This window comes from Marmota marmota, unplaced genomic scaffold (assembly GCF_001458135.2).
Source record: "Marmota marmota marmota unplaced genomic scaffold, marMar, whole genome shotgun sequence".
NCBI lineage: Eukaryota > Metazoa > Chordata > Mammalia > Rodentia > Sciuridae > Marmota > Marmota marmota.
In genome coordinates this window covers 11,617,106-11,634,120 of record NW_026000211.1, presented here as the reverse complement: position 1 = coordinate 11,634,120, position 17,015 = coordinate 11,617,106, and the positions used below count along the sequence as shown (strand labels likewise).

General features: G+C 43.5%; 1 protein-coding gene across 2 annotated transcripts in view; it reads right to left on the bottom strand.

Annotated features, from left to right (window-relative positions):
- Nucleotides 1–14,445, bottom strand: part of Acsl1 (acyl-CoA synthetase long chain family member 1) — a 61,690-nt gene extending 47,245 nt beyond the window's left edge. Inside the window, exon 1 of one of the 2 annotated variants that reach the window (XM_048791903.1) lies at nucleotides 14,289–14,445. The gene's annotated coding sequence lies outside the window, so the exon portion shown is untranslated. Of the gene's footprint in view, nucleotides 1–11,488; nucleotides 11,509–14,288 lie in introns of those variants that run through there. The other variant, XM_048791901.1, reaches the window with a different exon arrangement.
- Between the last annotated feature and the right edge of the window lie 2,570 nt (nucleotides 14,446–17,015).

Genomic DNA, 17,015 nt, shown 5'->3' with positions numbered 1-17,015 from the left:
GGGCATCCTTCTGCCCTCACTTACAAAAAGTGGATTTGCTCAGCTGGGTCTTTTGAATTGCCTATGAAGAAATTCAAAACGAAAGTCTAAAACTACAGAAATGACATGGGATGTAACAATCATCAGGGAAATCTGTCACAAGCCCAGTGTAAAGAACCAGAGCAGAGGACGCCTTTAAACAGACATGAGTAGAAAGAGGGAGCATCTTACTGGAACGTCACAATAGCACAAGATGGTGAGAAAACCAAGGCCAGAGACCAATCTACACAAGTAATGCCTAACTTCTGCTGGGCCACTGACCCTGTCCACCATGAACACCCACATGATCACCTCACAAGCAGGGCTTGCAAGCCCCCTTCAGCCAGCCCCTGTTAAGAAACCGTGAGAACAGGTTCTCAGGGTCCTTCCAGTAGGAACACTCCATGGTCTAGAGATCCACATCTGAAATCCACCTAAACTCCCAATGTCTTACATGAGTGCCAGCACTTATCCTGTCACCCTGGCCTCTGCACATTTGTATTCAGCCCACTGTACACAAAGGTTCACCTCCAGCCACAGAGTTTGTATTATGAAAAAAGAGACTCAGAGCCAGAGGTAATTCACAAGGGCATCACTCTCTAAGGACACACATGGACACACTTGTACGTACACACACACACACACACACACACACACCTCCTGTAATTCTGGTAGACTTTTACTTACATTAGCATTTTATTTTCTTCCTGTCATTTATAAACCAAAAACAAACAATCAAAAAACAAAACAAAATCACCCCAAAACAAAAAACTCAAAAAAACAAAAACAAAAACAAAAAAACAGGTGCGCTGGATGTTTCTCTCCTTCTGAAGTTCCTCAAACTTTCATCAAGCTGAATAATAGCAGTTTGAATGAATATTTCACTAAGAAAGCAGACCTCAAATAAACCCACATAAATAGCAATCTTGCCCCAGCAGCAGCAAATTAAGAAATCCTGACATCTTTCCTTAATGCAGCAAGCCAAGCTGGCAAGATACTGCCACTCCTTGCCCCACCTCCTCCCCTGCACAATAGGCTATTTACAGAAGGCTGAAAGCACCCCCTTTGTTTGACCCTAGCTGGGCAGAGCTCGGGCCTCTGAGAGGAACAAGAGAGCAACAGCCAGGCCATTTGCTGTTCTTTCAATTTGCCACTCCAGAACTGTTGGATTCTTGCTCCTTCACCCTGGCTGGCAAATCACCTAAAGCTAGATTTGCTTAAGCCACCACCTCCTGAACCAAAAGAGCAGTCAGGCTGTCCCTAGAGAGAGGGAGGCCCAGACGCTCCAGAGAGACGCCAGCGTCTCCCGGTTAGAGAGGAAGGCAGAGGTTGCTGTCCAAACCCTCCCCATGCCGTGGCACTGCTGCCCTTGGCAGAAGAAGGACAAAGACCATTTGGGTAACTTTGGAATCCCATGCACAAATAAGCTTGTAGAAATAAGCCTGTAGTTCCACAGAGAATTAATTATTCCCATCCACGGCCTTGAGGCTTTTCTTCTCAACTAAGTACAATCAATAAATTTTAAACCAGTGGGTTTTTAATTTTCATTAAAGGGATTCAATGGATTATCAATTCAATTTCCATGAAGATTAAAAATGGAGGAACAAAGCAAACAAAGGTGGCCCTGTTTTTACAAACTTGATTTCATGAACTCTTCAAGTCAAGCTGAATCTGAATACTACAACACTTACACTACTTTCCTCTCATCCCTCCAAAAGCCAGAGAAAGAATGGGACACAACACTTTCAAAAGCAAGCATAATGCAATACTATTTTTTTCTTTTTAACATTTCATTAGTTATACATGGACGCAATATCTTTATTTTGTTTATTTATTTTTATCTGGTGCTGAGGATCGAACCCAGTGCCTCACATGTGCTAGGTGAGCGCTCTACCACTGAACCACAACCCCAGCCCCTGCAATATTATTTTTTAACCAATAAGATCAGGGCCATACCTTGCCCATTCAGGTTGGCCACAGGTAACAACTATTATGTGTGCCACTGCCAAAATAAAAAATACCAAATGTGACATGTCCAACTTGAAAAGAAAAATTTTGAGATGTAGATGAAATAGACAAATATTTCCTTATTTCCATATTCATTCAACTCCATATATATTTAAGTCATCTGACAAATTACTTTGAAAATACTTTTTAAAAGATTCACATTCCATTAATATTTTACTCAAATTCTTTAAACATGCACATTCAAACAAGGTCTTAGTTATCTTTAAAGCCATTTTCTGAGGCATCTAATCGTTTTCTGTGTGATGCCATCCCATATTTCCCTTTCATTAAATTAAGCTGAAGCATTTTCCAAAATCATGCACGTACCTACTACTGAAAAAAATTCTCTCAGATCACAAGAACCTATTTAAATAGAACAGTAAAGAATTTTGTCCTACAGATCCACATTTATATAACTAAATCTCATGCTTCATTGTTTCAACTGATTTTTTTTAAAAAAAGGGTTTTATAACAATATCTAACTCTGGCCTTTGTAAGTTCAAATACCAAGAACTAGTTGCCCAACTAGTTTTAAATTTGTCTTAAGAAGGGTCAAATTCAGTGATTTTTTTTTTTTTTTTTTAACCTTTACAAGGACCCAAGACTAGGATTGGCCAATATGGTTTCAGGACAAGCAGTTTTCTCTATCTGAAGCCATTTGGAAAGTGGCTGACAGCATGCCCTATAATGTGAGAGCTTTGTTAAGACTTTAATATTAAGACTGATAAAGTATTTGGGGGAACCCTTCTCTTATATTGGAGTCTAAGAATTATTTCATATCTAGATGGGAGTACAAACTGAGGAAAATTGGCAGACCCATTCCTGAAGCTTGAAAGTAAAACATTTAACACAGAGACATACACAAAGGGGTTTTTGAGTGAAAAAACAAAAACAAAAAAAACCAACAAGGTAGCAGTAAATGCAAAAGAAACCCAAGGCGCATTCACTTTCCACCACAGCTGCATGGAGGGGTACATGACTAGCTGGCCCTCAAAGGATGGGTATAGTCTTAGAAAATGGAAAGGGGTAGACCGGAAGTTGGTTTGTGAGCTACCAGTCCGACTTTTAGGGCCCTTCCTTCACGTGCAAGAAGTAAGGGTCTGTAATATCGCACTCCTCCAGGCAGGCGGGCTCCCCTACAGGGGTCAGTACCAACGCCCATGTGCCTCTGCTCTACCTCTGCTCCCCTGTCCCTGGTGCCCCCAGGATCCTTCCTCAAGAAGGTCTACCCCCAAACCTGGCTGTTCTGCATTTCCCTCTCCCCCAATGCCCCCTTCACCTACAATCCTCCTTCCCTGATTCTTTTTGTAATGTCTGAATCCAAGCCAAAGAGGGCAGAGGCCACGTTTTTAACAAATTCTTATACGCTTCCCTCAGGGAGAAGTAATTAGTCCTTCTTCTGAATTCTAGCAACACTTTATTTGCCTCCCTTGTATGGTACTTAGCACCTCCTGTTTTGTGCTTATGGTGGGTAACACTTAGTAACTCTAGCTGCTTCTCTTTCTCCTCCAGCCATTAGCCTTAACATAGTGCCTAGCCCCAAACAGATACTTGAGGAATATTTACTGAGTTGTGAATGGCCCTCTGTGATTCTGATCATTTCTCTACCCTAAGCCCCTGGAGGATGTTATTTATTGAAGAGTGATTCTCCAAAGAAGAAGGGGGCCTTCAAAACATTCCCCAACTGCAGTATTCTCCTTCCTCTACCCCATCCCCCGCCTCAGAGTTGCTGGGAGTCCATGTACTAGAAGGGAGTGAATAGCATTTCCTGGGTAATGGGTAGGGGCAGGGGCAGCTAGCAAGACAATGATTAAAAGTCTGCGTAAAATATTATCTTATCCCTGTACCATGATGTTTTATGTTTCTCAAATTGTTTCACTTACTTGTAATGCCATTCCAAGAACTCTGTCAACACTAAGGGGCAAGGTCCTCTCTTCCCCTTAGAAGACTTTCAGACACACATTTAGACACATGACCGCTGATCAGCTTAAAACGAGTCAAGGCTTTCCACAGGGAGGGGAAGAGCTAGCACCTTTCTTAGGTAGAAAAGCAAATGCCAGAAGAACTCAAGCCCAGAGAGCCACACAAGGGGTGGCCAAGTCTGAGTGAGTTTTGCTCCAAGCCAGTGAGCAAGGCCAGGTTTCTTCTAGCACAGGAGCTGGAGGACCATGTGAGGGCTCTGGAGAGGAGGCTGCTTCCAAAACACTGAGAATGCTGGGTGGGTGGCTCTCCCAGATGTAAGGAATGCTGACAACAAGACTTGCCCAACATGCTCCAGAGCAATAAATAACTACATAAACCATATAGCTCTCCTCCCTCCTCTCAACACATAGATACAAAGAAGACTATCATGGATGCCCACCTAGGAAAATGATAATTATCGTTTGGACATGCCTGATGAAGATATTCAAGTCATGTGAAAGACTGTGCAGGACCACAAGGTTAAATTTCAATGAGATGCACTTATAAGGGAAAGCTTCCATTCAAAAAATTCCTAAAAGAAGGAAGTTTCTTCCATTTGTCTTCAAATACTGTTTTAACACTGATTTCTGCCTAAATATCATGGCAAGACAGGGAAATTCACTGACGAGCTGGAAAAGGAGGGGGCCTGTATTTCCCACCTGCTCCACAAAGGATTTAGGGTGGTAACCTGTCCTTGTTAAAGAATAACAGATGGGATATAAACCCCTCCCAGAAAACACATATCTAAGCTCTCACCTTCTGTTTTGTGTTGGGCTCTGGCTCAGCTACTGACCAGGTAAAAGATCTCACTCCACACAAACAATCCTCTGAAAATTGTAGGGAATTAGAGAACTCTCAGTAGTCCCTTGCACACAGAAGGCCATCACCATGAAGATAAAGCATTGCCAGTGTTTTCTCTACCTTCAGCAAGTTTAGGATACCAATGAAGACAAACACACCCGCAAGAGCAAACCCACCCGAATAAGATGGGGATGATAACCTCAGAAGTAAATGCTGGGGGCTGGGGTGCTCCCTGGAGAAGGGAGAAGGCACTGTGTATGGACTGGAGGTCAGGAGGAGGGCTCAGAGCTAAGGGTGGAACCAGGCCAAATCTAAATAGGCAGAGACAGGTGGGGGTGGGGAGACACCCTCAAAGGCTAGACCATGCTGGGAGCCTGGAGGTGGGCAGGGGAAGCCAGCTTCCTTAGGCAGAGGCCAGGTCAACATGTTTGTCAATAGAGGGGTGTACAACTTATATATCCCTCCAGGTCCTTGCTGGAGCCCAGGCCAGTGTGGGAGATGGAAAACACACCCAGTCCTTGTCCTCAAGGAACCCACATGGCCTAGCAGCTCCCAGAGGTCACAGCTATCAAATACCATGACCTGGATAAGGAGGCTGAACAGGACACAAGGTTGGGTAGAGTTACTGACGCCTCTTAAAATAGATCAAGGTTTCAGAGTGACCGATGAACTAGAGAAATGGCTTAGCAGAACAGGTGTGAGAACCAGACAGACATAAAGACCGATTTCTACTCAGAAAAAAACCAGCTACTCTCAAAGTTGGAGAAGTCACTTTTCAGTGTTTACAGATTTCAACAGGTAACTGCGGTTCCTTTAACCCATTTTGTCCCATTGTCCCAGATATGGAACACCTATAAAAACTTAAATATAGCATATACCATGTAATATAATTGTATGTTCTATAATTCAATTATTATAATAAGAATATAATTATATTATGACATGATAATTATCACAATATCAATATAATATATATAAGCCTTAGATTATAATTTCCAACTTACTTTTAATGCACCTGTGTCAGTTTTGTTGAAATATTCACAGAATTGAAAACTCGGGACTTTACAGGTAAAAAGCAGAAGCAAATGAAATCTACAAAATGTTGGTATGTGGTGAAGTTCTTCAGGACTCAAGAGGGCATTTAAAGAACATGGGACAACAGGTGCAACAGAAAAGGTTGAGCAAGATTTTGCTCATTGTATGTGGAGGGACAAGAGAGGTATTGTCTGATACCACAGGACATGAGTTAAAATTACACTGAGCTTTCAGGTAACCATCAGAAGCAGTGACTGGCCCTGGGAAGGCTAAAAACAAAACAAATCTAAAAAGTTGTCTAAGATTATAGAATAATGACACTCAGAGAGCAGACAGAGGAGAGAAGAGGAAAGGAGATTGTCCTATTTGCTCATGACCTGCTTTGAGTAGGTGACATTAGCTTCAGGTCTCTATATTCCTTTTATGCTTTTTTCAATTTTTATTCTGAAAAGTTCCAAGTCTTATTCAGTAGTATACAAAGTGTAATAAAACTACCATATCTCCATTACCCGAGCTTCTCATTCAATCATAATCAACATTTTGCTAATACTGTTTCATTTTATCCATGTTTAAAAAAAATTTTTTTTTTAAGTAGTCTCAAACATCCTGTCATCCAGATGACACTTCTGAGGTTTCAACAGTTCTATGACTTTACAGTTCAGGAAATCATTTGTGCAGCAGTAAGACTGGCACATATACTGTACCCTGTCAACTGCCCAAAAGTTTAAACAAAGGAGACCAACTTAAACACTGACTTGAAACAGTCAATTCAAATTGATACTTAATTGTCAAGCAAGAAAAAGGTTCATATATTCCGTTTGGACATATTCTCTGAGTACCCACTATATGTCAAGCACAGCTCCAGCCTTGGGGGGGGGCGGAAAGAGAGGGGGGGCGGGGGGGGGGAGAGAAACAAACCAATCTGAGAGAGAACACGAACCAATTGAGGCTTCTGCATTGTTAAGTTTTTCTCCTGAAGTCAGAAACCCATTCTAACATGGATCACAACCTAGTTTTAGAGAGGAGTTTCAGTTTCTATTCCCCTTCAACTGGCACATTGAGTCATCTTCTTTTTAAAACTGGCATTCAGAAGTCTCTTGCCATGCCAGTGGTAGAGTTAACTCTCTGTTTCTCTAAGCTTGTAATAACTACTGTTAATACTGTTATAATCCAATGACTACTGTTAATGTTATAATCCAATTAGTAATAAATATGTCCCTAATTTAAACGATTTTCATAATCTATACACATGTATCGTCCATAAATATTTCCTGAACACTGTAAAACAAATAAGAATTTAAATAAAGGCAAAAAATAAACAAATATCTATGAAAGTTCTAATATTTCCATCCTGTACCCTAATAGATGGTCTAGCTGTCCCCATAGGGTGAACATTTCCCCATTCTGAGAACTATCTGACAGTGTGCTGTGCACTCCTTGTGGCGTCTGTTGATCACCTGCCCGATGGAGTCACTGTCAGTTTCCTCCTATGAGTGACAATATACAAAACAGCTAACTGCAGAGCTTGCCACATTTGAGAGGCAGAACCACAGAGTCTGTCAAAAGAAACTCATATGCAGGGGGAAGACCAAGATTCAACATCATCCAGTGACCAAGAGAGACATGCTGGAGAGGGCAAGCACTGCTGGTGACTGTCACAGGTCATATTTAAGAAGTCAAATGGACTGGGCTGGCTGTTGTGGTGGAAGGAGAATCTAAGCCATGGGGGCCACACTGGACCCAGAGTCTAGCCTCATCTGAGGAGGTCTGTCCTGGATACCTCACAGCTTCAGACCCTACCCCAAAGGCCAAGGATCCTCACCTTTCCTGAGTTCTAGAGAAGTCTTGCCATCACCAACAAGAGAAAAAGGAGAGGAAAACAGACCGGTGCAACGTTACAGGTAACCTATAAGGCGGGGCTGCTCAGCCACACCCTCTGGACTTCTGTTCCATGCTTCATGAGGTGAGGGGCTGGACTGCTGAGCAGACTAGGTCCCCGCCCACTGCACATGCTGGAACACCTAGGCACAATGTGCACAACTGTCCTACAGAAAGAACAAAGATCTATTTGACCATTTCACTAGTGGCACAGAAACGTGGTACAGTTTTAAAATAGAAATACCAGGTAAATGAAGACTATAGTACAGTTATGTAAGATTATCTAGAATTTGACACTAATCTCTCCTCCCACATCCTGCAAAGCCCACAGCCACCTACTTCTAACATAAGTGAAACAAAACAGAAAGAAATCCCTCAGAGGTACTCCTAAGCTCAAAGTTTACACCCATGAAGACACAGGTTTTGGTCTTGAGATTTTTCAATTCCTTGAGCTTAACTATAAGATCTAAGCTATGCATAAAATAGAATAGACAAACCTGCAACATTAGATGACAAGAACATATATTCTTGTCAGGAGCCATTTCTATGGGGCTCTCTGAATGTTTCCTAGTCTGAATCAAACATCAGATAATATGACATACTTAAGAGCACTAAGGTGCTATGTTAAAAGTTCCTGAAAACACAGAAATGACAATGACTAGTTCTCTTGCATGCTCAAGTCTTTTAAGAGTGTGGCTGGGGTGCCTATGTGAAGAAGCAAGAAACACACACAGGAAAAGGCACATGAAGGATAGAGACAGGGATGCTATTCAAAATATTTAATGACCAATATGGCCAGACATTAACCAATCAGAAAAGACTCAGGCCACTGCTCAGACCAGAAGCTCTGTTAGGCAGTGGATGAGTCCTTTGGTTTCTGAATTAGGGGTGGAACTCCCTGGGGCAGCAGCAGTTTTCTAACTAGCATGGGAATAATGCAACATCTTCTCCACCTGCAAGGCTGCTGATGCCTTCCGGCTGAATGAATGTCATTGAGCCTCAGGTTACAGTGAGTGATGGAGTATGAGAAAGGGCAGAGTTACTCCAGGAGTGACTCTAAAGAGCAGGGTTCTGAGGAATAGGGTTAGGATGAGGAATGGCATTCCAGATGGGCCAAGGTAGACACACAGGGGGTCTGTTCTGGATACTCCACAGCTTCAGTCCCTACCAGGACACAGGACGGCCACTGGGGCATTGAGACAGTTCACATACAGTCTTGGGGCACAGCCCTGTGCCACCAGCTTATTTTCTATAAATCACAGTACACAATGATTTGGTAAAAGTAGGGCAAATAGCAGGTTGAAGCCAAGCTGTAGAAAGTCCCAGGAAATAAAGACGTGGGGCCTTACAGAGAAGGGCCCTAACAGTTTCTGCTCAAGAGGGATACAACCAGACCTCTGCTCCAGAAAAAGTAGTCACTGTTCCTCCTGCCGCGTTTAACTAAAGGCTTTCATTGTCTAACCCAGAGGTGACAGGCTCCAGACTAAATGAGCACTGTCTTCAGAGTGATCTGGCAATAGTGTGTAGGTATTGGGCAATATTATACAGAGAGTGGGCTAGAATAAGCAGAACCTGCTGACTTGATGGGATTTCAGAACATAAGTCAAGGACAGCAGTGAGGGCCAGCCATTCCCCAAACAGGCAAAGGGCCCAGGAACAAAACTCCTGTGTGTGTCATGGCCAGAGGCTGAGTCACCTCTTCTCCCTGCACCACAGTTACTGCATCGAAAAGATGAGTGAGTTGGGCTGCTTCAGAGCTTGGGGTTGCTCTGCAGAGCCTCCAAGGCAGCAAGGGAGAACAGAAGATACAACCATATCTGTGTGATCTGCGATCCCGCCCATACTCAGCCTCCCCATTTCAACCACAGCAGATCTGTTCTTATTTATTTCACATCTTGAAGTCCCATCTAAAATTTCACTAGGAAAAACAGATTCATAATCACTAGTGATGCTACTGTGCCCTTTGAGCCCTCAAAATTCACAATTCTCTTGTCTATGACAAGTTTTCGATATGATCTAGAACATGTGGAGAAGTCTGTTTCTGGTAAATGGGCCCAAAGAAATGCAGCAGAAAGCAAACCTATGTTTTCACAGAGAGGCCAATCTCCTACATAGCGAGCATTATTCCACCATCTGTGGTAAGCCTGGGTTCCCGTGCGCACCTGGAATGTGCTCTTTTCCTCTGGTACACCTGATGCATTAATCATGTGTCCTGACTCTTCTCCAGGCTTCCAAGACCAAGTTCAAGGGCAGACAAAGCCACTTACACTTTAATTCTCTAAAAAAGCAAATGATATCATCAAGCACCGAACCAAGCTGAATCAAAATTTGTTGTCTCTTTCAGCACTATGGTGGCACAAAGGGAAAATTCACGGCAGGTTGTAAATAAGATAGAGAAAAAAAATAAGGAGCAGTGATATAGAAAAAGGAGACTCAGCACAGTCCTGCTTTGCCACCAGCTGAATAACTTGGAACTTTCCAGCCTCTGCCGCACTGAGAATCCTTCTAGCTCTTGAGGGTCAGCAAAGCCAAGCAACCAGGGCACAGGCCCTGAAGTCAGACTGTCTAGGTTCAAATCCTGGAAGAGTCAACTTAACCTCTGTACCTGTTCTTTTAACTTTTGTAAAGTATGGATAAGAAAGAGTGGGACCTACCTCATAAGGTCATTGGGGGGACTAATGAGTTTACATACCTGAAGCACCATGAACTGTGCCTTGACCTGTGAGCTGCTATCTGTCACCCCTGTGATCCCTGAGCCTTGGCCCTGTTCTGGCTGCGGCCACCACTCTTGTGGCTGCCAGAGCCCTGTTTCACAGTTGACAGTTGTGCCTTGAGAGTGAAACCAGTCCCTGCTGCAACTTTCTCTTGATGACATATAAGGGTTTTCTGACTTACTGGATATGGGTATTTCTTCCACAACAAACCTCAGGGGAAAGTGCCAATTTCTACAGTAGACAAAAATGTGCAAATAGACAGATAAGACATTCAGCATATGTCCCACTCAGAATGAGGAAATGGTCTAAAAGGCAACCCACATCTCCTACTCTGTTGCCCCAACTCCTTTCAATTTATCTTTCCAAACCATGAAAACCTTATTTCAACAGTTTTTCATTAGAACCCAAAAGTCCATTGAAACCCATACATTAATAAAAACAATTTTCAAATCATTGTCAATTTCAAGAGATTTAAAGCAGAACCTGATTTATTTTTTTTAAAAAACTAACAAATCTTGGTAAACTGCCTTGAAATAAATAGCTGTTCCTCAATATCCAGCAAGGAGAAGTAAATAAATTAAAACATATTCCATAAAGTATACAATGGTGTCATCTTTGAAACTCATTTTTTAAAAATAGTACATAACAACATGAGGGAAGAGTTCACAATGTAACTTTGGTAATTAAAATTAAATTGCCAAAATTTTTATCTTTGATTAACAATGTATGCTTTATGTTTTAAAAAAAAATTGTTAAGAAAAAAAAAAACAAGAGAAAATACACCAAAATGTTATAATAGTACTTCATCTCTAGAAGACCTTTTTATTATTTTTTTACTTCCCCAAATTTCTATCATAAGCATCCATTACTTTTATAATAATAAAAAATAAATAAGTACAACTGGGGAGGGCAAAATGGCTTTAGATAAATTTCAAAGTGTTTACTTAAAACTTGAGGACCAGCAAATAATTCTTGAAGAAATTTCCCAGGCCACCAGTTTTGAAATCATAGATTTAGGAATCAGCAAATACATTTGGAGGCAGATGTCACAGGGGCACAGAGCCTTTTCCTACCTCCAGGTGAGTTTCTGTCCAAGGGTGACATCCTTTTAGCCAGCCACACATCAAGGAAGAAGCCATCCGATTTCATCCCCCACTTCTTGATTCCTCTAAGGTTACAACTGACTGAATACTGTTAAGAACTTGTACATGACAGGATATCAAGAGCTGGGGAAAATTAACATAACTCACTCTGCCATGACTATCTCTTCTGCCATTACATATCACCCTAGGATTAAACAAACTAAAATTTCTTAGGAGTTGACATTCAGCATCTTATAGACACAACAGTCTCAGAGCTGCTGTTACAAACACTGGTAAAACTGCCTCTGCCTTCTAGTTCACAACATTCAGTTGCTACTTCAGGGCTTTAAAGTTCTCAGAAGCCCCTGGAAGAACTAACATGTACTCAACCATGGGCAGCTTCAGATCAGCTTTGTTCACTGAAAATTACTCTTCATGCATTAATGTCAAGCATATTCTAATGACCCTCATGTGTCTGTTTAAGCTGGATTGACAACCTTCAATAAAAATTGTGAAACCTTAATTCATCTCCTGACTGACCTCTGCCTGTTGGAGAGCAAGCTTATTTGCCTTATTTGCCTTAAAGGAAATTCTTTTCTATTTTGTCACATAGGAGAGGAGCATACTGCACAGGAGACTAGCACACTGCATCATCCAAACAAGACTGTCCATAAAACATTACTAATGGATTCTAACATAACAGAGTTTGGTTATAAGAGACAGTGAATGCAAAGGAATAATGGATATCTGTTTTAAAATGCAAGGTTGCTCAATAACTTCAACTGATCTTGGAAACTAATGCTCCTTTGAAGTTATGAATATAAACTTAGAAATTACTAGTATTCCTACAGACTTGCACTTTCCAGAGAGGAAATCTAGGAGAGAGGAGAAATCTCCAGTTATAAATGAACCCGATCTTTTCCCAGGCTCCTCCCCTAGACACACAGCCGTATTCCACAACACTGTCACATCAAAACTAAAGATGTTGGAAGACTTAGACGCAAAGTAAAACACTGTGGCATGCTGATACATTTTGAGTTATCCGGAACTTGACTCAGAAGCAAAGAGGTAGCTATGAAAACTGTACCATTATGGTATAAATAGATGGCCTTTCCCTACCTGCATTTGTCACATATCACTTCTTAAATGTCAAAAATTAAAAATCCCAGAGATTTCTTTTGAGTCAGGCTGCCTACAATAATAATAAAAATCCTGCCAAAATATGAATAACAGAGACAGGAAGGAAACATGTCAAAATGCTTATAATTATGAGGGAAGGGTGATTTTTTAAAGTCTTCTATATTTACAGTAAATTTAGAAAACAGAAGTTTTTAATATGCATACCTTATTCTGAGAGGGGAGGTATAAGTTGTACTGCTTTGAAAGACTTTCCCTTTTCCAGTCTAGAATTTTAGCTCTTTCATGCAATTTTAGTCTAATGCAGTCTTTTCATAAATGAGGAGTTGGTTTCAGGGTAGGAAGGGATTTTCCCAATTGAGCCAAAACAAGAAGGAATGTCTCCCAAGACCTGGTCCTGTGTTTTCCACTGTATCATCCTGCCCTTTCTTGCTCCAAAATGATGGGTTCCTTTTAGCTCGACCTTCTCAAGCCTATGGCATTGCAGATCATTAACTCAAAGTAAGTTTTGGGCAATGTCCACCTGAAAGAAGTTTCTGGTAGATTTTTTGCTTGTTTGTGTTAAGTCAACACTTGGTTTCTTTGGAATAATCACAGGTTAAGTTGTGAAAGGTGTGTCAGAAACTGCAATTTAACCAGTTTCTCTCACATTAATCAAAGGTCAATAACTAAATGGTACTGATTGATAGTTGGAGTATTTTGGATATTAATGCATCAAGATGCAGCTTAAAGGTCTTAACCAGGGCACTTGAAGGGCACTTTTATAATGGCTATTCTTAATTAGGCTCCATAACCTTGAGCTTGGGTGGAGTGGGGATAGGGTTTGCAAGCCCTGACATTCAACGCTGATTAGTTGGAGTCTGTCTCTAGATTCTAATCCACGCCTTCATTAAAGTCATCTGTCAAAGCTGGCCCTCTAGGCTACAAAGTGATAGAGATCATCTTTTGTTGCCTAATTAAAAAAAAAAAAAAAAAAAGGCCAGAGTGCCTTAAATCAATGATTCTATCACGGCTATGTGCAGGGGCTATGAAGGCTCCTCTGGAGACACCGCGAGAATTTCTACATATGGCAACCTGCTTTTGGTGCTGCCTCTGACCCTTCAGCGAGCGTTCCGCGCAGGGGCCATCATCACACCCAGGCACCGGTCCAGTCTGGCTCCGAGCGTGGTCTGAACGCGCCCTACAGACCCTGCCCCTGGGGCACGAGGGATGCCTGCAGCCGAGAGAACACAGTCCCGGATCGGGTAGGGCCACCTCCACGCACCTGGGCTGGGCCTCCTACTGTGGGCCGGGCCGGTCCCCGCCGCCACGCCAACCAGGGGCCGGTCCCGCGGCACGCGTCCCTCGGATACGCGGTGCACCAGCCCCGCGCCCGCGCCACCAGCGGGAAGCGGCGAGCAGGCAACTCGGGCTCCAGCACAGGAAGCAGCGGCGAGAGGGGCGGCCTGGGAGCTCGGGCTGCCCTGGGAAGCGAGGCCGCAGAGCAGAGACCGGAAAAAAGGGAACGTCTCCGGGAGCGGCGAGCTGTTCTCGCGCCCCCGCCGCGCACCGCCTCTGAGGATCGGCCCCGCGGTGCAACCTCAGCCCCGCGCCTCGGCCGAGACCCCGCGCCGCAGCGGGAGCAGCTGCGGCTCCCCGCGGCGGGCGCACTCACCTCCTCCGCTAGCCGGGCGGCTGTCACTGCAGTCCACTCCCAGCCCAGCGCCGGGTCCTGGTGCTATTTAAAGAGTCACCGCCGCCACTGCCCACTGGCTGCGCCCCCTCGGATGCCCCGGTTGAACTAGGCGGCTGTAAGTGCGCGTGCCGCGCCCGCCCCGCCCCACCTTGCAAGCCCTGCCCCATCCTCCGGGCCCCGCCCAGCAGGCCCCGCCCCCCCGCTGGGCGCGTGCGTTGCTAGCGGGTGGCGGGCAAAAGCGGCTGAAGTCACCAGAACTGCCCTCCGGTTTCACAACGAATCTGAGGAAGGGCAAAGGGTAAATAGTAGTGCCCCAGCCCCAAAGGCCCGGAGACTGCGAGTCTGCGATGCCTTGAGGTGGGAGACGTCTTTTTGCACCTTGCACGCTCAGCCACCTGCCCCACTGACTTTTTGCCAGGTCCCCGGTGTTCTGCTCTGCGGATGTCTGGTGGTCAAAGAGTTTCCCTTTCCGTTTTTCTTTGGCACAGACTTACGGCGACCCCTTTTAGCAGGATTTCACCACCGTCCCCACCCTGAGTTTCGCCACAGTCCCTGGCAGGGAAGACCTGTGTGGACTTCCGCAATGTCCTAGACATGAAGCAACCCTGGACAATTCAGGCCCCAGGATAGTTAGAGCAAAAGAGATTAGGCATTGCTGAAGCCTCACATTCACCTGCTGAGTTCTTGCCATGCAGTTTTGAGGGATTCTATGGGATGAACTTTGAGGGATTTTCAGACACCAACGCAATTGTTTTCAGGCTCAAATCTCAAATGTTACTTTTCCTCTTAGTTCCTGAGGCCTGCCAGTATCTTTAAGCTCTAAGAGTTGTCCAGTTACAGTGGTGTTTGTACAAAGCATTGGGCAGAGGTCTAGTACTGCTTTGAATTTGAGGGATGAGAGAAGAATTATTGTTAAAATAAAGGCCTCTGGTGATAATGTTGTAGGGACAAACGAGGCCAGGCACCGAAGATAGCGGGAAACAGTTTTATTTGGCTGCAGCCAGGTTCAGAGGGTACTGCCTTTACTGTAATCAATCAATTACAATCCCTGAACCCCGAGTTCAGGGAGTTTCAGAATTTTATACCCACCATGTAAGGGGAGGGGCTCAGAAGTTCACAGTCTGCAGAAGCTCACACAAAAGCAGCTTTTACTGTTACTTTCACTGTTCTGGGCAAGTTAACTCTTCAAGGACAACACCTGAGAAGGAGAGAGCTTCATCTACCCCTTTCTTTCCTCCCCCTGCCAGCTGTTACCATGCGCTCATTTGTAACTTATCTTAAAAATGTAGACATCTCTGTGAAGCCCAGCTCAAGGCCAGAGGCCTTGTTTGCACATTTCTTCAAAGTACTATACTGGATACGTTTGTGAAAAACTAGTAAGGGGGTGTCCAGCACCTGGAGTGCTGGTATCTTCTTGGCCAGTGGCCAAGTAAACAGGGTGATATGAAAATAGGAAGTTTATCTACATTGGACTCTTTTTCTGACAGTCCTAAAATCAGCCATGGTGAAAAGGGCTTTTCTATGGAGAAAGGGGGTGCCACTTCAATAACATATCCCTTATTGGATGCTTAATATCAGACACTGCACATGCATGACCCTATCTTCATCATAACCCTATGATATGGTGCTATCATCATTCCCCTTTTACAGAAGAGGAAATGGAGGCACAGAGGTTATATGTCAGTTGAGGGCAAGACTACACCTGGAACTCAAAATGGTCTGCCTCCAGAGCATGAACATAACAATGGTGGGATTATACTGAGGTTTATACTGGTTAAAAACAGATGTGTTCCTTCTAGGCTCAAGCATATTCAAGTTGATTCCAGCAAATAATGGAAGGGGGAGAGGCACTGGGGATTGAACCCTGGGGTGCTTTATCAATGAGCCATATCCCTGGCTTTTTAAAATTTTTATACAGGGTCTCACTAAGTTGCTGACGTTGGCCTTGAACTTGCAATCCTCCTGATTCAGCCTCCCTAATCACTGAGATTATAGGCATGCACCACTGCACTAGGCAGCAAATAATATCTTAAAACACTTTTCCTGGGTGTCTCTAGAGCTTTTCCAGAACACCCAAAAGTAGCAATTGTATTTGTTTCCTCTCATACTGTGCTGAGCTCTGTGGCATAGTAGTGGTGAGAGCAACCCACACACCAACAACTTCTATAACAGCTGGCTGCTTCTAGCTCCCCTTTAAGATCTGTATCTTCCAGATGGACATGCACCCATTTAAATGAGAGAAAAAAAATAGATTCCACATTGATTTTTATTAGAAAAAAATATTTTTTATTAGAAAAAATAGATTGCACATTCCTTTATTGGCTAATCCTTGGTTTCTTCGCCCAGGTCTCTTTCTCCACACCATGATTTCATCATTTTATCCTCTCCTTTCCCTTCTTACTTTTTTGACCAGTCTGTGAGGCCCAGGGCATCCTTAGCCACTTTCCCTGTTCTGTAGTATATTCCTTTCCCAGGGCTGTGTAATAAAGTATCATAAATTAGGTGGCTTCAGCAATAGAAATTCATTGACTCACAGCTCTGGAGACTAGATGTATGAAATCAAGGAGTTGACAAGGTTGGTTCTTTCACAGAACTGAAAGGAAGAATCTGTTGCAGGTCTTTCTGGATTGCAAATGGTTGTCTTCTCCCTGTGGCTCTTCATATCACCTTGGCTCTACAAAGTATGTCTCAATTTCCCTTTTTATA